Here is a 24,461-nt window from a genome sequence, read left to right on the forward strand (position 1 = left end):
TTAAAGCATATGTATATGACAGAGCATCAAATTTTTGCATTTTGGAATTGTTTATTGTTAAACTTGGAAAATTACATATGCCAAACTACAATTGCCAAATTTACTATTGTCAATGATGTTAATTTGTGAATTGACTGACACTTACTAAAATAGAATGACCAATCAAATGTACTCATGTGATGTTTTTTCAGCCTTATGCCAAAAAGAAAAAATCAAAACTGTTCCTTTACTACTCTAGCTGGAATTTCAACTGTAGCCATGAGTTTTCCAGAAAACTTACAAGTCTTACTTTTTTTTGTCTCTGCAGTGCTGTATTTGCCTCACAGCTCCATAATGCAACATTATTTTTTACGCTTCTCTTCTAACCAGCTGTTTTCCCATTCTAGCAGAACTCAGTTTAAAATAGATAGTTATTGTTACTTACTGTTGCACACTGAGTTGCATTTGTTTTCTTCATATTTTTTTGATTTTAGTATTCTATAAACATTTATCTGAATTTCAAATAAATACAGTAACTGTACCGTATTATTGCAAAATACTCTCTTTCATACACCAGTCATGCCCACTGTTTCTCTTAGAAGTTCTAAATTTACTTTTCCTGTTTTGTCATAACAAAATTTTATAATGGGCATATGTTACTACAAAATTGAATGAATTTATTGCAATGTTTTTATAATTATATAATTTTAATAATTATATAATTTTATAAATTATTTAAAATCTAATTATCTCAGAGTTTTCTTAAAAGGACCTTGGTTAAAATGCTGTAAGGGCTGGGAGGTGTGCTGTTTCGTAAAAAATCTTCTCAAGAGTGTTTATTTATAGTAGGAGTTTGCAAAGAGCAGAAATTTGTAAAAAGACCTGTTAGAAGTGTCTCCATCTCCACAAGGACTGAAGCAATGGATAAGTTACATTGCCTCATGCTCTGATAACAGTTCACACCTTTCACACTGGAAAAGATCTTTTTTTGAGAACAAAGGAAAAAATCTTGTCATCATCTGTGCAGGTGTTTATTTGCAGTTCACCTTCACTGAACAGTTTCCTGGGTTTTTTTTTGGTGCAGCCTGTTTCCTGTGGAAGTTTGCCTGTTCAATGAATTAAATGAAATCACAAAAAATGGTATATTTCTGTTCTCCCAGGGCATAGAGTTTGTGCCAGCTAGTTCCTTGCTTTGGATAGATGAGTCAGGGATGTATACAACCTCCTAACTGAACACAGTTACTGTGTCTTTGCCCCTGTTTTAGAGCTTCAGAAAGGAGTTGAATTTTATGTTTTTCTATATTTGTTAACCGGATTCTGCATTTCTTAATTTGTGACTAATGAGAAATATAAGAATGAGGTTAGAGTAACTAAGTTTAACTTAGCTTTTTATTTGTCAGAAACAATAGCAAACAATGGTACTGTAAGTGGACAAAATAATTTTATTTCTTGACAGTTCAGTACTGGGTTTCATTGCTATATTTCAGGACATGAAATTCTGGACGATATACGGTGTATATTCTTACTTATGCATTTAACTTATTCTTGGGAAGGGTTATTGGAATTGCTCTTTTGCCCACACTGATGATTTGGATATATGTCCTGAATTTATGTTTCATATTTCTATTAATTAAATCAATTAAATAAAAGCAGTTGTTGCCAAGCTGTTATGTCTAAGTAATTTTCCTTCTATTTTTCCTTATTCTTCACATTTGTGTGTATCCCTTACTTCCTTGTTTCTCATTTAACATAACAGTTTCAATATTGTAATTTGGATTTTACAGCCAGAATAATTTAGGATGTATCAATGAAGGTTCTTTTTGAAGCATTAAAATTTGCTTCTTCAGAGTCTAAACAAGCATGGGTGTTTTGTTTTGCATAATTACTTAACCTGTTGTGATGTATTAGAATGGTTGTACCAAAAGGGCATAATAAAGTATGAACCTAAAAGGGTCTCCATTGTAATTTATAATCTCTTACCTGAACTAGAAGTTCAAAAGAGCGTAGTTCTATGTCATTTTTTTAACAGATCACGAAAATGGTTGTTTTATCTCTGTGCATGTTAGGTACAAGCCTAAATCATACTTTAAAAGTAAGTGCTAGATGGCATACTTGCTGATTTGACACAAAGATTCTCTCTAAAAGCTGCCGTTACTCTGCCTCATGGAATATTAAAATTGGCATGTTTTACAGTGATCTGTACAAATTTCAGTAGATAAGATTCATGATATCTGGTATATCAGTCTGCCTTAATGGAGAATAAAAAAGGTGGTACAGACGCATATATGTGTACACTTATGCATGGTATTTAATCTAATTGGTCACATTTTTTAAAAAATGTCATGAAATTCTGGTCAGCATCAGTTTAAATACTTTGAACATGTCATTTAAATTCCTGTCTGATCTCTAAAGTTTGGTGACATTGCAGTGTTTTAAAACATTACGAAGTTCTGAAGGCCTGGTTTTATATGTATTTGTTAATATATTTTGATGCTTGTGCATAAAATAGTTTAAAGAAACTTAAATTTTTAAATTTTAAGTTTAAAATAATAATAATAATAACAATAATAATTTTAAATTTTATAATGGGTTCTGTCAGGAAACAGAAATGGTTTGATTTTTCAGTCTGATCTTTTACTTGAGCAGTCAGCCTCTGACATGCTTGGATAAAATACCAATTTTCAGAAGTGGATTTTGCAAATATAATGCCTCAAAATGCAAAATTTATAAATTTCTGTTAGCAAACAGATGTGTCGTTTTATTCTTAGGGCTTTAGTTTATGAATTACATTAATTCATAGGCTTTCAACTTTATTAATGAAGAATTTTAAAAGTCTCGTTGCTAGAATATTTTTTAAAACTATTTAAGTTATAGCGGTTTTTAAAGATATGTAAATTGCACATTCACCTTCAGTTTTGAGTACATTTTCTTACTAAAATACAGCAGTTGGCCAGCTCATATTCTTCATTTTCCACAGCCTCTGTATTTGACATAGGTGTTCAAGAATGCCTTTTCAACAGCTTGTCTAAATAATTGCTGAAATGAGAGAAAGCTTTCACTTACTTGGTGAATTGTAAAACACACACAAAAATCCCCGCTCTTTGGAAGGGTTAAAGGTTTTCATGAAGGTTAATAGAAAATAAAGAAGTGTAGCAACGTAGTGTTTGTTTGAAGAATCTGAGCCAAGGTGTCTATTTATCTCTAATGGAGGATGACAACGAAGGATTTAAGAAATCACCCCACTTATTGTCTCGAACACAAAAACCTTCCGCCTGCGTCTTTCAACTTGCTTCACCACTTCTGAAGAAGCAATGGGCAAACTGCTGAATTTTTATTAATCAGCTTAACCTAATGAGATGAAAAGACCTTCCCAGAATTACTGAGGCAGAGATACGCTCATAGGAGAAAACGATTTTTGAATGATTTCACATCCAGGCATTTTCTTCCACCTGGGAAAAGGCAGACCTCAGTTCTGCTTCTGGCTTTCTCACCTGCCTGCCTTCCTTCCTTTTTCCTACCTCATTTTAGACCTTTTGTAAGCATACGTTCATGATACGTTCCCCCCATACCCTGCCAGGAGCAAGTAAAAGGAAGACATAATGTAATTTTGGATGGAGATACCTTTGGGAACTGAGGCAAGAAAGCCTAAGCTGATAAAATGTGACTCTTCTGATGGGGGCCCTATTTGGATAGCTTGCCTCTTCTAAATTCTTCTGTTCCTTTCCCTCCCTCTCTCCCTCCCCCCAGCTCCTGCTTCTTTTCTCTTTCTTGTCAAGCCCACTTCATAAATGGTAGCAGCTGGAGATCTTTTTAGTGGCATTCAGGGATTACTGCCCTTCAGGATTTTAATAAGCCCCACTGCCTGAAATGCCTGTGAGGGTGCTCTCTGAGACAATTACCATTCAGGGCTGGGACTGGGGGCTCTTCATGGCCCAGATGGTTAAGGGGCTGTGTATGGGCAGATAGCTTCCCCGAACAACAGATCAGTGGTGCAAAGAGAGCGTGCAGGCGCTCTTTTTTTCCCTTCTTTTCCTTCTTCCCCTCCCCCCCGCCTCCACCCCACCCCCCCCCCCCCCCCCACCCCACCAGCCCCCTTTCTTTTCTCTCTTGGCTAAGTTGAGAAATGGGGAGAAGGAGAAAAGGAAGTGAATAAGGGGGCTCTATCACTTTGCAGCTAATCAAAGCTAAGTTTGCTCATCCTCTTATACCTAACTGGATTTAAACTCTGACCTTTTAAGAACTGCAATTTGAGGTTACATATCCCTATTCACTGTATTGCAGCTGCTGTTTGTAATTTAAAAATACAATACCTCTGATTATGAGGAGTATTTCTTAGCTGCCCTCATAGGAAGAAATAACTTGGAAACTGTTAGAACAAGATCACTTCTTGTTTTAGTACTGGGAACAGAGGACAAAAATTGCAGGCAAAAGTAGTTGGTAGCTGTGGATGTGTGATGTGTGGGGCTGAAAAATACAGCTGGTTAACAGAAGACAAGTATTTAGCTGAAAGGAATTGGTCATTTGGGTTTGCTCTTACCTGCAGTATGGTATGACTTCTAGATGAAGCACATAGAAATTAATTGGTGGGCTTCTGAAAGGACTTTTTCCTTGGACACAATTTTAACCACTGAAGTAAGGGAAAGGAACGGCTTAGGAGAGAAAATTTGAAGTTTTTTTTTTTGCAATGATATCTCCTCAGTGACTTAAGTACTTGGAAAACTAATTTCAATACAGCCATAGCTTTTGGGTCTTGCAGTCCTGTGCAAAAAGTGGAAAATGTGTCTTATTAGGTGAACAGCTGTTGCCTGTCTGGATGGACAGACATTAATTTTTTAATCTTTGGACCCTCTGATGTCAGAAAAACCAATTTGTGCCTCTTCACATTAAAATTAATATTTGTGATACAGAGTTCAATTTGCTGCCCATTTGCTTTTGACTCAATGAATGCTTTTGACTTCATTCATTTAGTTCACACTTAATAAGAAAATAAAATGCATCATGTTATAAAATATAGAAATTGCTTTAAATAAAAAGCATATAGCTTCTTGTCTTATTGCTGAATAGTTTGGATGAATGGGACTAATTCTGTAGTAGTTGATCTTGAGTATTCTCCCACATGTAGCAAATTAATTTGTGGAATGGCTGAAACTGCAAATCAAACTTTAAAAGGAGTATTTGACTGGTCTCTCAGAAAAAGAATATATATGAATTTGTGCTAAAATTTTGCTGATAATGTATATACAAACAACTCTACTTCATAAATTGTTGGTTTGAAAGAACTGCATGAAATTAAAGCAGGATGATAATTTCTTACTTTAGGAAGTGTGGTGATGGCTAAGGCACACAGTCAGGTCCTCCTGTTTGTTTTAACACTTCTGAACTCTTCCTCCTTTCTCTGAATATTCAAGACTTCTTAAGTCAAGTATATGTGTTGAGGGATATCTGCAGTTGGGAAGTAATTTGTAACAGAAGTAGTAATGCAGGATGACATTTCAGCTCGTTGAAATAATTGGGATGATTGTGGAAGTGGATAAGGTGAGTAAAATTTGTGCAGTTTTAAGAAATAATAGCTTTTTACATAGTATCTTTTCAGTTCCTCAAATTCAATTTACGTGAGAAATAGCATTATAAATTAGAATGATTCATTTAACATTGGTACTTGATTCTTAGGTTCAGCATGAATTAATAAGACTGGACAACCTCAGCCAAAGATTTCTTGTGGATATATAAACAGTACATCAAGGAGTTTGGTGTATATCTTGTGACACTTCAGCTATGGTTGCAAGATGTGTAGTTTCATGCTGGAACATCTAGGGTCTTATTTTGATCATAAATACATGTGCAGTGTTACAGATAGTATAAATTGTGCTCTTAAAGGACAATAGTGTGATTCACTGGTTGTCATAATATTAGGTGAATAGAAGACTGGGCTGTCATGCTGAATCAGGCTAAAACCATGTAGGTTAATCAGGCTGAACTATATACAATATTTACTACTTCAACTATTTATTATTTACAGGCTGCAGAACTATTTACAATAATGGTACTGTGTTTCTGTGTGTAAATGTAATGTTATAGGTGCTTATTGGGCTCCTAGTTTTAATTATCATTTTGGATAAATAAAAATTTTTGGAAATTTTCAAAATATTTCAAGTTTTTGCTATGTATGATTTATGTCAGGAATGATGAATTTTCAGGAGGACTTTTGGTCTCTCTTAAGTGCCATGTGCATCTCATCACATCTGAGCCTTGCTGCAACATGCAAATATTGATAAAAATAAATATTTAAGCTCCTATGTGATATTGCCTATACAAGATACATGGTCATGTTCTTCAGATCATGCTCAATGTCTGGGATGTTCCAACATCTGGGTTTACTTCTCAACCTTCAAGGTTTTGCCAGATTTTTTCTTTGTGTCTCTTTATTTCCCCCCCCCCAGTACTAGGATAGGCCTAATTTCTAATGCCATTAAGAAGTTAATTTCTCACCCACCATCTTCTATCACGATTCTTAGTTAATAGCAAACCCTGCTAGAGACACATGCCCAGATAGGACCTGAAAAACAGATACCATATAAGAAAGTATATTTGTAACATATAAAAAGCATATATACTGGAATACTTTTGCTCTCTTCTGTCTTCCAGCATGATGTGTCTGGTTTTAGCCTTTTCATATTTTTTTTAATTTTAGTGTCAGCAGACAATGTATGTGCAGTAATTTACTTGACAGTGTCTACTGCTGCCAGATCTGATGGAGTCACAGAAGAGCATTATAGTGCTTTTCTAAATGTCATGAGCATTTAGCTAAGGGCTGTTACAGGCAGAGTGGATTCTCTCCAGTTTTTGTTTTAAAAAACATATAACCAATTAGAATATCTGCATTTTTCTAGTTAATAATATATACTGTGAAGTAATTCCTGGATCCTGGTGTTATAAAGGCAGGTGTATAAAGAAAATAATTTTCTTCTAATTTGTCAACATTTACTGTCTTTCTTTGTGTTTTGTATTCCTGAATAGCTGCAGAAATAATTGTGAAAATACTTCTAACTATCTTGGATTAGCTGGATGAAATAAGGCCAGCAAAAAAATTGCTTGATAGACCATTACCATAATTTGTAGGTACTTTTTAGATGCTCAATATAGTGATTTTGAATGTCTTCCTAGTAGAAACAATAGTTTAATATTCAAACAGAAATTACTTTATTAACACAAATTTCCTTCAACTGTTGTTTGATTAACTAGAGGATCACATTCTGTAAGCAATAAAATAGTAAATAATTTCACTTCAGAACTTCTAAAATTTTGGACTTCTGTCTCATGTCTTTAACGACGTTTAAGCTCTTAGGTTTCTATTAAGAGAGAAGGGTGTTCCTCTCTAAATGTCTCCATGAGTACATCCAGAGCATACTGTTCAAAGTGCTGTCCTACAATACAATCTGATACACTGTAAAGGGACAATATTATTTTTAGATGTCATTAGGAAATGACATTATAGTGTTAGTTGCAGTATGTAGAAAAATTAAGGCAATCCTAAAAATACAGTGAATTCAGCAGTTAATAGGAATCTTTTTTAAAGCATTCTATAGATATAGTTTCCCATTTGTTTGTTGGCGTGGATTTGTTAAACTAGCAGCTTTTTTTTCCATTTTATGACTGAAACCCATTTTGTCATGCAAAAAGTGAGGAAATAAGTTTTTAATGCTGCAAAAAGGTAGAGGAGAAAAGGTTTCAAATAATTACTCCAGGTAAAATACTCTGGTAACCAGTTGTATCCTTGATATTGGGTCTGGTTTTATGCATCAGTGAACAAAATGCACTTAATTGGTGTTTATTCACTCCAAGTATCTCAAACAGTAAACAGGAATAAAATTGTTCAGAAGTGTCTGCACGTCATTTCCTCACAACTTGCCATGACTCCCTGGTGCTTCTGGTTTTGTCGGATTATTAGTCTGTGAAGGAAGAGATAAAGCATTTCCTTGTATTGAATTTGAGCACGCTCTGTGCTTTGTGCAGAATGAAATATTAAAGGCTGTTTGTGATCTCACAGATGAGTAGGGCAGGCAAACTTTCGCACGCACATAGAGGTGGGGACCTGTGAGTTAGGGGTATTTAAATGTTTCTGAATTTAGGAGATTTGTTCATGGCTGTATTTCCCTCCCACAAACAGGGACACTCCACCCACATGGTTTTTAATGTCTGCTTTAATTATTTTTCTAAGTGTCTCTGGACCAAACGTCCTTGTTAATCCTCCTGTTGACTGTGGCTTCTAAAACTATTTCATAAACACAATAAACATTGCTGTTGTAATGAACTCTCCTAGTCTAACATTTCTAAAACAGTGGAACCTGCAAGACGAGCTCCTGCAAATGACAGGGTGTGGATGCACTGCTCTCGTTTTCATCAATGGAACAGATTAATTACAGTTGGGAAGGATGGTGATAAATGATAGAGTCTACTTGAGAAAGTAGAATACTTTGGGGTACTGTTGTCAAAATACAAGGGGTCAAGTGTGTAATGTGTCTTTATTTCTCATTTTTAGTAAATACATAAAAGTTTCATAATAGTATACTATCATTATGTATGTAGTGAGGTGGCCAGAGAAGGATTTCTAAAGTGTGGAGTAATGTTCTTAATACTATATAATATGACACAACTGGTAGTTGTCTTATAGAGGGATGTTGTCCATGGCAATCCTTCTTTATTAAAGTTATCTTAGATCTTATCTCACTGCTGGATGGCTGGCTTTACAAGTTTGGCCTAGTCTGTCCGCCTGCCTGTGTGGAACCAAACTGAAATGTATCTATATTACTTAATAAGGAACTTTGTTTTAAGTGTAGGGAAGTCTCCCACTATGAGGCTGTCAGCTACTTGAGCCCTAAATCCGTAATAATTGCCGCTTTTGTAAAATGTCTCTCATTATGGCACATGAAATGCCTCTCTGAAAAGAACTGCTCTGTGAAGACTGTGTGCTGCAAACCAGTCAGCATAAAATAAAACTCCTGGGTAAACAGCAAATAAATAGATGTTATACTTGATACCATTTGCATATTTCTTGATGAAGGAGATTTCCAAGTTGTCTGGCAGTGAGACAGCAACAATTTCATGAATACAATATTCAGCACAGAGGAACTTAGCGGTTCTTCTGCAGTCTGGTGTGCCTTTCTTGTCTGTTACAAATGAATGTGCTGGCTCTTACAGAAGGTGGTGCATAAGGAGTTAAACAGGGTTATTTGCCATTGATCAGTACTGGAAAAAATATGCAGTTAGAATCTAGTAACCTTCCAAAGAAATTGCTTGAAATATTCATACGACAATAAAGGTGCAAATCCACCTCTTTATTTGAAAGGAACTTAGCAAAGATACATCCAATAGGAGGAAATATGAAAACACTTTTCCTCAATTACCAGTCATTAACTCAAAGCAAGTAATGAAATTGTTTCAGAAAATAGCTGCATGATTATTTATTGACTTTGGCTACATTGATTTGCTAAATCATATGGATGCTATTAAAGTTTGCTGTTTTAAGCAACAACACCCTCTGCCCCCCTTCACCCCTTTCTTTCAATTGTTGTGGTTAAATCCCAGCACAGCTTTCAAACCACAGTTTGAGAGATTGTGCATTTGAGTTATACATGTAATAGTTTCATATTTCCTAATTTTATCCTCGTGGCTATCCCCACCCCTTGTATGTTGGAGCTTTTCTGTGTAGCATGGTCTGCAACTCAGTTACAAAACTATGAACTGTGTTATTAGATGTGTGCTGTTGGTTCATTTAACTGGAGTGTAGACTATATTTTTTCAAGCTGAAATATTCCATGTATCCTACAGTACAATGTCAAATTGTATTAGTGGATTTTCAAAGCAAAAAAAAAAAAAGTAATCTAAAACTATGTCTCTCAACTGCAAATTTTTTTAACAGTTCCCTGGTTATTTTAAAATAGCATATGTTAGAGCTGTCCCACATCTTATTACTCTGACAACTGGTGACAGGAATGCTGAATCATTCAAAGGATGTTATAGAAAACTTGGAATATACTTAAATCCAGATACTGCAAACTTGTTCCTTAACTGTTTTTATCTGAGGAGGTCCCTGTCATGACCTTTACTTACACATTTTGAAGAAAGTATCGGTACTGTGAGATGACACTGAGTTGCATACTAGGAGCTAAATTAAACTCTTAGGAATAGAATTTGTACAATTTGGTGTCCATTGTCGAAGTGACACCACCAGTGCACTGAATGGCCTAGCAGAAGAATGAACTTTGTATCATTTATAGTAGAAACCCGATTTTTCTTACATGCTGTTCCTTAAAAAGGCAGGTCTCGATAGCAGTCTTTTATAACATTAACATTGCATTCTCCACCTGAAAACATGTTCTCAGCCTTTCCTGTGAACGAGTTAGAGGGGAAGGGGTTTACAGTGTTTGCCAGTTTCTCTGGATTGTAGACTTTGAAGCTTGCATCTTCTTATATGTATGACTCTCAGTACTTCTCTTTCTAGTTAAAAACTCTGTTTTTTAACTGTATTGTTAGGCCAACAGCAGCACTGCAAATGGCCCTCCCCATCATGTGAATGGGGGAGTTGTCAGTACCTTAGAAGTCTGAGCCTTCCCTGTGAATGCATTTCATCCACCAGCCACATATCACTGCTAAAAGAAACATGGCACGCAGGTGTTTAAATTATTTACACTCATAATTGGCCTTTATGTTACATTGCTGAGCCAAGGCTCTGTTATTCTAGTGCATAATTGATGGTTCTCCATAGTGGAAAAGTTAGAAAAGCAGAAATAATGTGATGTGAAAGTTGAGTGAGGCAGCTCCAGCTGGCTCAGCTGCCTGCACCCACATGGCCTCCTGGAGCAGGCAGGGAGGGGAACAGGCTTGGACCAGGCATCACATCAAGAGCTTGATCTGGCATTTGATGGGGAAAGGATTTCTTCAGTTGAGCCATGTAACCAGCAAGGGCTAGGACGCTTTTGTAGTTTGTCACAAATCATGTCTGTACATCTTTCAGAGAAATTGCAATTCTGTATGCCCCAAAAGGAGGAGTTTACTGTGAATCCTGAATGATTTTGGATGGTACAATGGCAGTTATCAGTGGATGACAAAAGGGCTGTATTGCCCTAGTCATTCTAGTTCAGATTAGCATGAGTTTATTCTAAAATAGACATTTCCACAGCCAGGTATATTTTATAAAGCCTGCAGTCCTTTGGAAACTTTGACCACTTTAGCATACACAGGAATCTCTCACAAACAAAAATGATCTGAAGACTGTCCTATTTTGTAACAACTTTAGTAATATTAAGACTGTGTTGAATGCCAGTACATTACAAGATACACCCAATTATTTGAAAAAATCAATTGCATAATATCCAAAACGTCAGCTAATTTATAAAGCAAATTAATATCTCTTTTTAAAATAAATTTTTGAAATACTTTTTAAAGAATGCATATGATTTACAAATATGAATTAATTTTAAAGGTTCTTTTCTGTCCCCTTCCTTCATTGGGCTTTTTCAATATTAAGTCAGTATTTTTATTTTTCTGATCCTCCAACATGATACATGTATGTAGTATATGATAATGCACCGTGATGTAACAGATGAAGAATGATTATAAAAAAATAACCTGCATTATTAAACAATAATGATTGCTCGTTTGAGCTTTGGTCTGTATCTAACAACATCTGTAAAAGTTCAGATTATTGCGGAAGAACATCAGTTCTGTTGCTAATTAGTTTAAATGAATGTCTTAATCACCAAACCCCTCAGCATTTCTTGGTAATTATCATTAGGATATAAAAAAGGATATTTCACTACAGAAAGAAACAAGACATTTGGAGGAAAAAGTTAGTTGCAAGTTGCTTTGGTTTATGTTATTGATATCTAGGTACACTGATTTATACATATACATGTATATGTATATATTTTTTTTGTTAATACTATTTGTCTTTGAGAAAAGTAGGGCTTAGCCACGTGGTTTGGTTGCAAGTACACCTCTTGTGTAACTGGCAATGAATAGTGCTAATGAGCAGGACTTTCAGTCTTGTGAAAACAAGGGCTGCAGCCTGTGTAAACACTACTGGTGTAGCTGAAACAGACATATTGTGACAAGGGATGTATAGCTGAAATAATGACACTTTTGTGCACCTTGCTTGTATTTTGATAGAAATTGGTACACTTCTAATTGTTGGAGCCCCTGACATAAACACAGTGTGTGGATGCACTGAATGGATTATGTATTTTTATACTAAGTAGAATTTTATACTTTCTTTTGTGCGTGCTGTAAATGACCACTATTTAACCTTGGCTTGTATCACCTTGATACACAGAGGTAGTGCTAATGTTGGTGCATTAATGTAATGTTGTCACTCTGTGGCAATTCATTAGGTGATAAGGTGTCTAATAACTCACATTTTTTCTAAGTAGAGAAATCATCCCCAGTTGCTGTTAAGAATTGTGCAGAGATCCCAAATATTTTCATCCTTAAGTTTTAATAACCTTGTCTTGTTGATATTTCTTATGTTAATTTTTTGGGCCAGAAAAGCCCAAACAAACAGCAAGAAACAAACAAACAAACAAACAAAAAACAAACAAACAAACAAACAAAAAACCACAAAAAACCAAAAAAAAAAGGAAAAAGTTGTAAGGATTGTTATGACAATTAAAACAACAAAAAAAGAACAAAATTGTATTTCGTATAGGAAACACTGCCTTGTAAAATTTAATGAAGCAACACAAATCCTTGCAGCTTCTCTGATGATGGTGCTATAAAACACCCTAATATTCTTTAATGAAGGGAACCTGTGTCCTCTTGAAAATAATGACTATAGCAAAGGCTTGTGTCATAACATTAGGGAGGCAAAAACAGAGCAAAAAATAATTAGACGCTGAGGAAGAAAGCTCTTCAAACAATGTTTTTGCTTGGCACTGTGTTGAACAAGAGCAGTAAAGATACAAGATGTACACTTTTTCAGTTAGGAAATATTTTGAAGAATTTTATTTTATTGAAGTTATCTTCTCACTGGAAATTATTTTTGTATCTCAGAATAAAATTAGTGTTTTCAGATCATTATACACCCTTTATATGTTTATCTCTTTTTGTATAGATAAGTTATGTGTTTGTACAAACTCACTTTTTAAATATTCTTTCTATACCACAAATATGTATGAATATTAGTCTCTAAAGCAAAACTCCAACCTACCTTTGGCTTGAACAAGAACATGGAAGAAAAGACTTTGTGGAAGAAAAGACTTTGTGGTATGAATCAGGATCTGTTTTTCCCTTGGCTTCCATTCTTTAATGTTTATTCAAAATGTCTTCCTGAGTTTTGGTCCTCTAGTTAAGGATTTAGTTAAGGATTTAGCAGTGGAAGAAATTCATGCCCCAGATGAAGGAGTGTAATGGAAATGGCGAGAAACTCAGTATTCAAGGCTGTGTCAGGAATGTTCTCATGTGGCAGCACTTTAAAATCCAGATACATAGTCTGCTTTGTTAACTCATAGTGCGGCTGCTTTTACTGCTTAGTGAGTCAGCAAGTGTAAGTAGTTGCAATTTGAGAAGCTGGGTATTTAGTTAAAAGTTTTTAACATGTCTTATATAAATCTGTGAAGTATCTTCAGATACATACTATTAATATGTTTAGGTTTCTTAATGTATTATTTATGTCCTAGGATTATAGTGCTTCAGGGTTTATGGTCTTGTTTTTGAGTTACTCTCGAAGAAACTTTTTGTAACGTATCTTTATCTTATTTTTAAAATAAATAAAAAAAAATAAATCCAGTGTCTATTTTTAAGATAGCTATATAATTAGTAGCTATAAATATGTATGGATGGGAAATTAAAGAGTCTCCTTTCTACTTCTCCAGAAACAAAAATGTGCTCTGTATTATGAATTGGTCCAGTTATCTTCCTTGTTAGACTGTAAGAGAAGGCTCTGATCTTATAATACTGCACTGTACTTGTTAATTAGCATTAAGTTATAGAGAATCTGTCTTGTAGAACTATATAATTTATTGATCCAAAATTAAACTGTTAATTATAGAGTTAAAGGATCTACATGTCTTTTAAATTTGTCAGGAATGGTGACTCAGTCAGTTCACTGGGCAGCCTGTTCCTGCGCTTGACAACCCTTTGATTGAAGAAATTTTTCTTAATACCTAATCTAAACCTCCCCTGGTGCAACTAGAGGTCATTTATTCTCATCCTGTAATTTTTTGCAAGTAAGAAGAGCCTTAACCCCTTCTCACTACACCCCCCTTCCAGGCAGTTGTAGAGAGCAATAAAGTCACCCCAAGCGTCCTTTTCTCCAGTCTGAACACCCCCAGCTCCCTCAGTTTCTCCTCATCAGATCCTTCCCCAGCCCTGCTGCCCTTCTCAAGACATGGTCCAGCCCCTCAATGTCCTTCCTGAATGGAAGGGCCCAGACTGAACACAGGATTCAAGGTGTGGTCTCAACAGTGCCCAGCATAGGGGGATGGTCACTGCCCTGCTCTCACTGCCCCACTGTTGCTGACACAGGCCAGATGCCCTTGGCATTCTTGGCCACTTGGGTACAGCTGGCTTATGTACAGGTGCTGTCTGCCAGAATCTCCAGGTCCTTTTTGTCCAGGCAGCTTTGCAGACACTCTGCCCCAGCCTTTAGCATTGCAGGGGTTGTTGTGACCCAAAGGCAGGACCTGCCCTTGTTGAAACTCATTCCATTCTCCTTAGCCCGTGGATCCAGCCTGTTCAGAACCCTCTGCAGAGCCTTCTTACTTTCAGGCAGAGGTACACTCCAACTCAATTTCGTGCCATTTGACTGTGGGTATACTTGATGCTCGTGTCCAGATAGTTGATAGACAAAGATATAAAGATATAAAACAGGCCTCAACATTGGGTTCTGGGGAACCCCGGTGGTGCCCAGCCACCAACTGGATGCAATTTCATTCACCACCACTCTCTGGGTGTGGACATCCAGGCAGTTTTTCACCCACTGACACTGCACGTGTCCAAGCCATGAAAAGCCAGTTTCTCCAACAGAATGCTGGGGAAAATTGTGTCAAAGCCTTTATTAAAGGTTTATTTAGGCAGAATCCACAGCCATCCTCACACACTGAGCAGCTCACCTTTTCATAGAGGGAGACCAGCTTAGCTGAGCAGTACCTGTCTTTCCTAAACCTGTGCTGGCTGGGTCTGATCTCCTGATTGTGCTGTCTGTGCTGTGTAATGGCACTCAGGACATCTGCTCCATGACCTTTCCCAGCACCAGTGTCAGACTGACAGTCTTGCAGTTCCCTGGATCCTGACCCTCTCAGATGGATGCTGTATTTGCCAGCCTCAGGTGAACTGGGACCCACCTACCAGGAATGATGGGAAGTGGCTTGGTGATGGCTTCCTGGGACCCATGGGTAGATCCCATCATGCCACTTGTGTGTCTAAATGGCAGGTCACTGACCATGTTTACTGCTTGATAAATCGTAGCCAATATTTACAAGTGGAATTAATAGCGGGGTATGTTTTGAATGTGAAATTTTTGGTTTGGTGAGAGAGGTGTGCTTTGGAGTGGCTTGTTGGATTGCAGCTGGGACACGTCTGTCTGTCAAAAGTGTGACAGTTGCCTGCTGGATCTCAGCACAGTCCAGGTTGGAAGGGAGTTCAAGAAGTGTCTAGTGCAGGGAATGTGCTGTGGCCATGATGGTCTCTGTGGCCTCCAGCTCAACTCCTTCCAGTGTATCTGGAGCAATAACACACAAGACAATAACACATACTATACATAAACCAAAAGACCGTACAGTGCTGTGCCCAGAGGGGTTTGTGCAGGGTGTCCAAGCCACTCATCTATCACAGTGAGCCAGGAGGGACCGAGGATTTTACTTATAAGATGATGTTTCCACCTTCTGACTGCCATTCTTACTGCGCGGGCTCGCTCAAGCATCAAATCCTGTTGTGAGCACAGGGCTTGCCCTCTGCACGCTATCACTGCAGAGTGAGGGCCGTGCTGGCACCCAAAGAGGAAATTGAACCAGAATTTCTATGTAATTCCTGTAGTTATTCAGTTCACTTTGCAGGAGGTAGAGTCTTCAAAAAAATACTTTGCTCTCATTAAGTAAATCTAAACATACTGTTAAATTTTAATCCTTAGGGTTGTTTAGGTGTTTTAGATCTCTTCTATGAATTTTTCATATCCTGTCTCCCATGCTGCTTGGTGTAATCCAGGTGTAATCCAGATTTACACTCTCAGGTGTAAATCTCAAGACATCTTCATAGCAAAAGTTACACTTTTTTTTTTTTACTTTCTTCTTGTGCCTTCTAAGTTAAAAAATAATAAATTTGAGACAGATATTTCTAGAGAAAGGCTGAATTTCAGAAGCTCACATTTGCCTTCTTGGCAGTTTTAAAAATTGTAGTAGGTAACTCCAAAATTTATGTCAAAGACTTGAATAGTTACCTTTACATGTAGTTTTCCTCTTTTTCTTTCATGGTAGTATTTTTTTTTTTCTTTCTGTGTCCTGCAGTATAGTTCTGTGCTTGATTTGTGGAGACAGAGGTGGAGGACATGAGTTAAAGTGTGTTGACTGTTTCTAGGGAATTTTCTATCTGGATGGTCCGAATAGTTTCATGGCATTTACTTTAATTGTTAGTGATCTTATTTATGATTTGTGCTTATGGTAAGAACATAAATAGCTGTGGAGAAAAACATGCAGGGAATATTATCCTGAAGATAAAGAGAGGTGGTGTATTTCTGTATTTAGCTTATCTTTTTCCACTGGAGAAGGAAGAATTAGTGAATCCTTCAGGGACATAAAAGATTTTTCTGCCAGAGTTGTTTATAACATGAACTAAGTATTTTTTGTAGCTGCCAACTGTTTTTTTTTTTAATGTCTCTGGAAGTAATAAGGCAGGATTGCAACTATAAATTTTCTAGTGGTAGCTGGTTGTAGGCTTGCCCACTTACTCATAGTTCTTTACAGAAAGTAATGTTTAATTTCACTTAATGAATACTCAGGACTGACTCCACTCACTTTGATGAGCTGTTGAATTTACTAATGTTGTGCAGTTGTAAATTACTGATAAAGATTAGTAAAAGGAGTACATTGGCATACATTTCACATGATTTACTCAACATCAGTCTTTCTCCACACACCCCCAAACAGGAGGCACAAAAATGGTATGACAAGACATGTCCTCCATATGATGATTCGTACTTCTGCATTAAGGTTAACTGCTTTTTAGTGTTTTGGTTTCTTTTTCTTTTTGTATTTCTCATAAGAAATGAGCATAAAGGTGTGTGTATATTTAGTAACTCACAGACAACAAATGGGAATATGGGAATTAAAATATGATGTGGTAATTAAATCAGATGAAAATAACTTTTCACTTACAGAAGGAAGTCAGATAATACTTTATTCTCAAATATTATTGAATGTTTGTTCGAAAGGAAGACTATAACTAAGCAAGATTAGTTGAAGTCTTGGTTATGTAAAGAATTTGTGTAATCAAGTAGCCATTATTCTTTGCCTTAACTGATCCTTTTTTAAGGGAGAAATGAATATTTTCACAGGCATGTTGATTTTGGGGGCCCAAATTTTCATCTACTTTGTATATATGACTGAGGGGCAAAAGCAGTTTGTATCTCTTTGAAACAATTTTTTTTTTAATCTGTAAAGGGGACAGCTTGGGCAGCAGATGAAATAATTCCATTTCTTTCATCTGATTATTTTCCAAATCTGTATAAAATAGCTGTCAAACTCTAGGATGAATTGTTCTCCTTCTTATATTCTTGGATTTCAGTTGAATTTTAGATAAAGAAATCTAGCTGCTTAGATTACTTTTTATCTTGAGCCTGTCATGTTGTCCTCCCTTCATCCCCTAAAAATAGTCTTTCATTGCACTTGCTTTAATAAATGTAAAAGCTGAGGGTAATAGATTAAATATACATTAAATATGGTACTGTTGGTGCTATATATGAACAGCTCACCTAAGGAGTAATAAGTTGCTTTCCTACATATATTTTAAATAAGTTAGTTTTTAAAAAAAATATTTTGCATATTATTTTTCTGTAAAAACAAGTGATAGCTCTGCAGTTTTGCATGACTGAGATTTTGAGGAACAGAAAAGCTGTTGTGGTTAAGTGCTTTCGAAAAGAGCCCAGTGTGCCTGTGAGGACTCTAAAAAATATTTCTATCCCTTTTGTAGGACAGTGGGAATTTGTGGGAAAATATTTTATGTCATAAATGTGAAAGCTGGAGAATTGTTAACATATTTTTTTTTAATTGGATGAATATTAAAATTGTGGTGTTATTTCTAGATATAAATTAAATTTATGCTGATGATCCTATCTATGCCTCCTGTGAAGACAATAAAAATTGCAAACAGGAAAGCTCCTATAAAGAAATTATATGGCAAGTAAACGTTTCACTGAACATAGATTATGTGACAGAATTTTTAGTGGAGTCTTACAGCAGAAATTGAGTTATTAAAGTACACTAGGTACTTTTACATATATTCATCATTATATTAAAGTATTTTCTGACTCTTGCCCTCAGAAACATTTTTAAAGCCATTGTAGATTATATGCTAAACAAGAACATAGCCTCCCATAATAATTTTTGCACAAGAAAGGGGGTGAGCCTAAGGGAAAAAAAATAATGCAATTTACTATAAAAATCCTGACTGGAACGATATTCCATATACGGTCCATCCTCTTTGAGTTGATCTAGATTTTTTTTGGTCCCATTTCTCATTTAAAGGATAGTTCTGAAAAGATGATTGTAATTTTTAAGAGCAGTTGTGTGGCATTTTATTTTTACTTTATAAGGGAAGTGCAGCAAAATGATGCACTTTTTCCTTTTAAGTAGTTTTTTACTAGGTGAAGGCAAATCCTTCCTTGTGTCCAGTGTTCATCCTAAGTTTTGACACTGAAGTGTGAGATGTATTTCAGATAGATTTCAGTTTTTGCAGTCTGAGATTTTCTTCCTTGAATTGTTAGCCTGAGACAATAGGCATACCTATTGCCGATGCAGAATAGCAGGGGGAGAAGGACTGTGTGGCAAGTTTTCTTTGGCAACTGAAAAGGACACTTGACAGGCACCTGAGGAAACCTCAGAAAGGACAATATTTAAAAGTATTTTTGGGTCAATATATTAGGATTGCTGACAGGTTAGTAACACCTTCGAACTGTGAGCATCTCCAGATGTCCTAATGAATAGCTGAGTAAACTATTGCAAGTCACTTGAACCTCCCTCAGGTAGGAATTTCCACTGTAAAAACTGACACCAAGTCACAGCTCTTCGCAATTCTTGAGCGCTGGTGCCAAATAATGATTTTTAAATCCATGTTTTTGTTCTGGTATCAGTAAAAGAATGGGAAATGGTTGGTCAAGGAGATGGGGAAAATGGAGATCTGTTAAGCCTGATCTGAATGTGGTAGATTTTTCTAAATGTAGGAAATTCTTTGGAGGCTGTTGATACAAACCAAGTGGAGCAATACTAGAATATCTTGCTGACTAGACACTGGAATTCATCTTTTAATTTGGTTAAATGGAAAGAAAAAACAATTTTTGACCTTTTGTTTTGTAGGGAGAGAACCTAAGGAAAAGAATGAGTGTGTCTTTTCTTTCTTGGAGATGCAATTTTCTGAAGTTCTGCTCTGCCATTTTTGACAATTGCATTTTGCAGTCCATTCTGAAAGAGGGTAACTGAAGATACCCTATTTATTACTTTAATGCCATTAATACACATTTATTTTATTTTGTGTGATTACTGATAGAATTTTACTTCAAAACCGAAAAAAATTCTGTCTTGTGGATAGTTTCCCCTTCAAAAAAGTATCTGAAAGTCTCTCCAAATTTTTTGTTTCTGATCATGGCTACCTCAATAATGTTGTTTAATAGGACGTGTCCAATGAAGGGAAGCCACACATGTTAGTTGCTTTGTGGAGTTGGGAATTTTAAGTCACTGTGCAGTGTTTAAGGTCCAAAAGTTGGGTCCGTTGAGGGAAGCTTCTAGTATCTTCTTTAGAAGTCAGAGAGTAGAAATAGTAGTTTGCCACACTTGCAGAATTTGGCAAAGATCTAATATTTTGAATTAATTGCTTGCAAGTTATTATTTCTAATCACATGCTTGATTGAATCCACCTAAATAACTTTGACTGAGAAGGCCGGGAATTGAATCCAAAACTAAGTATGTATTTTAACTGAAAATAGGTATCATCATGGAATGTTCTCAGTCAGCACTTGACATTCATCTGAATATATGGTTAAAAGAAGAAAAAAAAGGGGTAGAAAAGGCAAGCACTGTTCTGTCCTTTGGCAGGAGCAGTATTTGAAAAGCTGTGATTGAACGTTGAGAATGAAAATGGAAGTCCTAGATCACACAGAGAAAAAATAAAACTGGGTCCTGATGGTGTTATGCTAAGTGTGGTTAATGTTGTGAATGTCCTATGAGAGGAAAATCAAGTGACCCTTTGAAATTGTCCAGAGATTGCCAAGTTATTTTGGACTTTCAGAAAGCTACCTATAAATGAAAGAACTGATTTTTAGAATAAAACAGGACAACATGCAAATGTTATTAGTGCTTAGAAGATGCACAATATAGTCTCGCCAGAATATTTCTCAGATAACAAGATCTTAGATGAGTGGTCTTTTTTCAAAATGACAGAAGTTCCCAAGGAGGAGGTGCTTTTCAGTTGTTCCTAAATTGAAAGGAGTTAGAGATTATGACACTGGAACAGTCAAAATGTAAATTATTTTATTTTGAGGAAAAGTGTGCAAAAGAGAATTGGTGCTGGGTTGGTTTGATTTTGTCTTTTTTGTTTGTTTGTTTTTGTTTTAGTAAGGGAAAAGTAACGCTACTTGCATATTTTCTTTTTACAGGTATTTGAGCTTTTTTTTTCTCTGTCCTTCAGACATTTCACAAGAAGTATCAAATGTTTTGACTGGGTTAGAACATTTGGTTTCTTACAGGTAGATGATGCTGATGGAGCATCCAACCTCAACAAAATTGTTTTACATTTGCAGATGTAAGATTTGCATTTTTTGGATGTCATAAATGAGAGTAAAATGTAGATCCATATTAGTGCATGTGATAGATGGTCTCATATATTGGGAAGAGTACTTTGTGAAGGATAGCAACCACAGACAGGTGTTTGAGTGGCTGTGACTTCCCCTGGGATCACAAGGTTAGATAAACTGCCCCTAGAATTTAAACAGGCAGTTGTTTTGTGTCACTTTAATTATCCCCATGTTTCTCTTCTCTTCCCCTGTGTTTTGTGAGCCAGTCACTCAAGTGGTTTGGAAATATTAGGAAATTGGAGGCATTAACACCTTTGAGGGCAAAGTTCTGATTGGGTTTGTTTGGTATTCATTCACTTTGTGATTGTCTTAATGCAACTGATGGGCTGTTTAGAACCATGAGGCATGCTTAGTGCCAGCAGAAGATTAAATTGAGACACTATCTTTCAGCAGGAAATGCCTCTCTGTCCAATTTTATTTATATGAATTTACACGGCAACTCAGTTATCTCTGCTTGGGGTCATTACTTTGATTTTAACTTAGCAATTTAACTCCTGAAGTACTTCAAGTAAAAATATCCTTGAAGGAGTAATAAGTTTAAATAGCTAAGAATCAGTTGAAAATAGTTTTTTAATTTAGTTCAGGCTGGGAGCACAAACTGACAGGAAAACAAATAAATGGATGAGGAAAAGAGATTAAGCATAAACACTCACAATGTGCCATACGGTTAAAGAACTAAGAGATGGGACAGAAAGGTTAAATATATTAAATATATCCCTTTCTAGCATCCTGGTATTATTAAATATCTAGTGACAATAAGTAAAAAGTAATCAGGCCAATAATATTTACTTTAATACTTGGGGGTTTTGTTTGTTTGGCTTTCATTATTCAATGACAACTGATGCAGGAGATATAAACATGTAACTACTGCTTCTTAAAGTAACAATTTGGTTACTAAATGAAGAAAAAACATCTTAACATAAATAAAATACAAATCTCTAGTCATTTCAGCCAACCCCATTTCTTTTATAAAGCACTTGAGATTTTATTTTCATTAGCACTGAGAGGCACTTTGAAATGAGTAACTAGCAAATAAGCAAACTGAGATAATTCAAGTTTATATTGTTGAGTTAATAAAACTAATAAAATCTCCACATTTCCCAAGGTTTTTCATTATTACTATTTAATTTTTTATACTGCAGAGAAAATTGTTAGGCTTATATAGTCTTAGGCATCATGGAAATTTTCTTTACCAGTTTTATGTACTTTTATGACTTGATGAAGAAAATGAGGCTTGTTTTGTAGCTTGTGAACAAGGAAAAGACATCTTTTTAGGGTTTAATCTGGGTGATTGTTTGGTTCGTCATTGTCTTTTTCTGATGTGTTCTTGAAGGTTCTTTTCTTCAGCAGCTTTTTCTCTTAAGAGGATTCTGGAATCACAGTGTACGTTTTACAAACTTATTTACTGTCAAAATAGACAGTTTGTTAGGAGTGCCTTTCCTGTGGCAGTTATTCCATTTTGTTAATACCCTGATGAGTACAAACATCAAGAGCTGCAGTTCCACATAAAGTGCCCTAGTCACTTACATTCTTCACAGAATTTTGCTTTGCTGTACAGTTGGCAGATTTTATCTTGTATGGTGGCATAAAATTTTTGACTTTTATTTTAATAATTGCTGTTATACCCCCTCTTATTTTTCCTATGTTCTTTGTGTTTGTGATGGTTTTTCTTCTCTTCTCTTCTCTTCTCTTCTCTTCTCTTCTCTTCTCTTCTCTTCTCTTCTCTTCTCTTCTCTTCTCTTCTCTTCTCTTCTCTTCTCTTCTCTTCTCTTCTCTTCTCTTCTCTTCTCTTCTCTTCTCTTCTCTTCTCTCTTCTTTCTCCTCTCTTCTCTCTTTTTATTTCTTTTTCCCTCCTTCTTTCCCCCACTCTTTTTCTTTTTCTTTTTCTTTTTCTTTTTCTTTTTCTTTTTCTTTTTCTTTTTCTTTTTCTTTTTCTTTTTCTTTTTCTTTTTCTTTTTCTTTTTCTTTTTCTTTTTCTTTTTCTTTTTCTCTCCTTCTTTTTCTTTTTCTCTTTTTCTTTCTATTTTTCTTTCTCCTTTTTTAAAATTTATTTTCCTCATTAAGGATAGGGAAATGTCATCGTAGAAATATGGAAGCCTGATTTAAAAGACCATAGACCATTTGTATAATGGAATTTTTTTTAAAAAAGAATTTTTACCTTATTATGTGCCTTTCTTGTCATTATTTGGATGATTGCCTGTAGTATGCACTTTATAGTAATAAGAAACCTACTTTTAATTGCAGACAGTCTGGGAACAGACTAATATAATTGACTGAATAATAAGGAAGGGTGATGTAAAGATTGTTCAGTAAGGTGTGGTGCTAAAGATATATAATTTTTTTTTTTTATGAGAGGGTATTTTGCATTATGTCAGGTGGCTTTTTGTCCCACATTTTTTAGTTATACTGCAATTTACATTCATTATCTTCTATTAACCATGTCACACTTAAATCTCAGTAAATATCAAATAAGAAGACAATGTGACGGTTAGCAGAGTAAAAATGCATACAAAATAGCCCAGTAAAATTTAAATAATCTAAAAATATGAATACACAAAAGACTACTTGAATGAGTTTTTAATTAGATTATGTAATTTCTTTAGTTTTTAAAATAAACCACTAGCTAAGTTATTTTCTTTCTTGACTTCATGATTAGTCAAGTTTTGTGATCGCTACATTGTATACATAAGGAGAGATGTGTATATGTCTGTCCCAGTGCATGTGTTTGTATCCCTTCTTTTATCTGTGTGCATATGTATATATTCTTTAAAAGAAAAACAAGCAAAACCCTTTTCCCCCCAATAATGTAATGGCACTGACTTTAAATAAATGTAATTTGCAAATATATAAATTATTTTATAACGTGAGCATTAATTTCACTCCTTATTTGACAGCATATCAGAGAGAGGAAGTAGAAGAGCTGAAACCACTCTCTGTTTAATATTCTTTATTCTGATTTTCTTTCACTTCTCCTTGTAGTCAAAATGCAGACAAAATATTTTGTGCAGAAGAGGGATAAAAGCACTTCTTGATTGAGCCAATGTCTTGCTTTTTTCTCACTTTGCCTTTGTGGTAGCAATGTGGTGTCCTGAACAAAGGCATGCCTTGGAATGAGTGAGCCATCAAGTGAGAATAATTTCAGTGAATAACTGAAGAAGAGATTTATTTTTTTTCCCTCCATCTTTATTCTATGGAGCTCAATTCCGGTGTTTCATTCTCACAGTGGTTTGTGAGTCTGATTTACAGCTCACAGCCCATTGTCAGTCCCCTCTTCTCCCTTTTTTTTGGCTTTGCGTGAACATCACATGAGTCAGTAAGGAGTTAATTTCCAATTAACAGAGAAGCAGAGGAGCTTCTCTGCAGTGTTTCGTGCAAGGTTTTGGTGTTTCTTGCCTGTCACTGCCCCTCTTTCACACCTCTGTGTCTATGG

The 24,461-nt window shown here is 35.7% G+C and overlaps 1 protein-coding gene across 2 annotated transcripts in view; it reads left to right on the forward strand.

The window, feature by feature from the left end:
* The window catches only part of EFNA5 (ephrin A5), a 521,261-nt gene that overhangs the window by 333,866 nt on the left and 162,934 nt on the right, over nt 1–24,461 (forward strand). The gene's annotated exons all lie outside the window — the stretch shown is intronic.

The sequence above is a fragment of the Passer domesticus genome, chromosome Z, assembly GCF_036417665.1.
Source record: "Passer domesticus isolate bPasDom1 chromosome Z, bPasDom1.hap1, whole genome shotgun sequence".
Classification (NCBI taxonomy): domain Eukaryota; kingdom Metazoa; phylum Chordata; class Aves; order Passeriformes; family Passeridae; genus Passer; species Passer domesticus.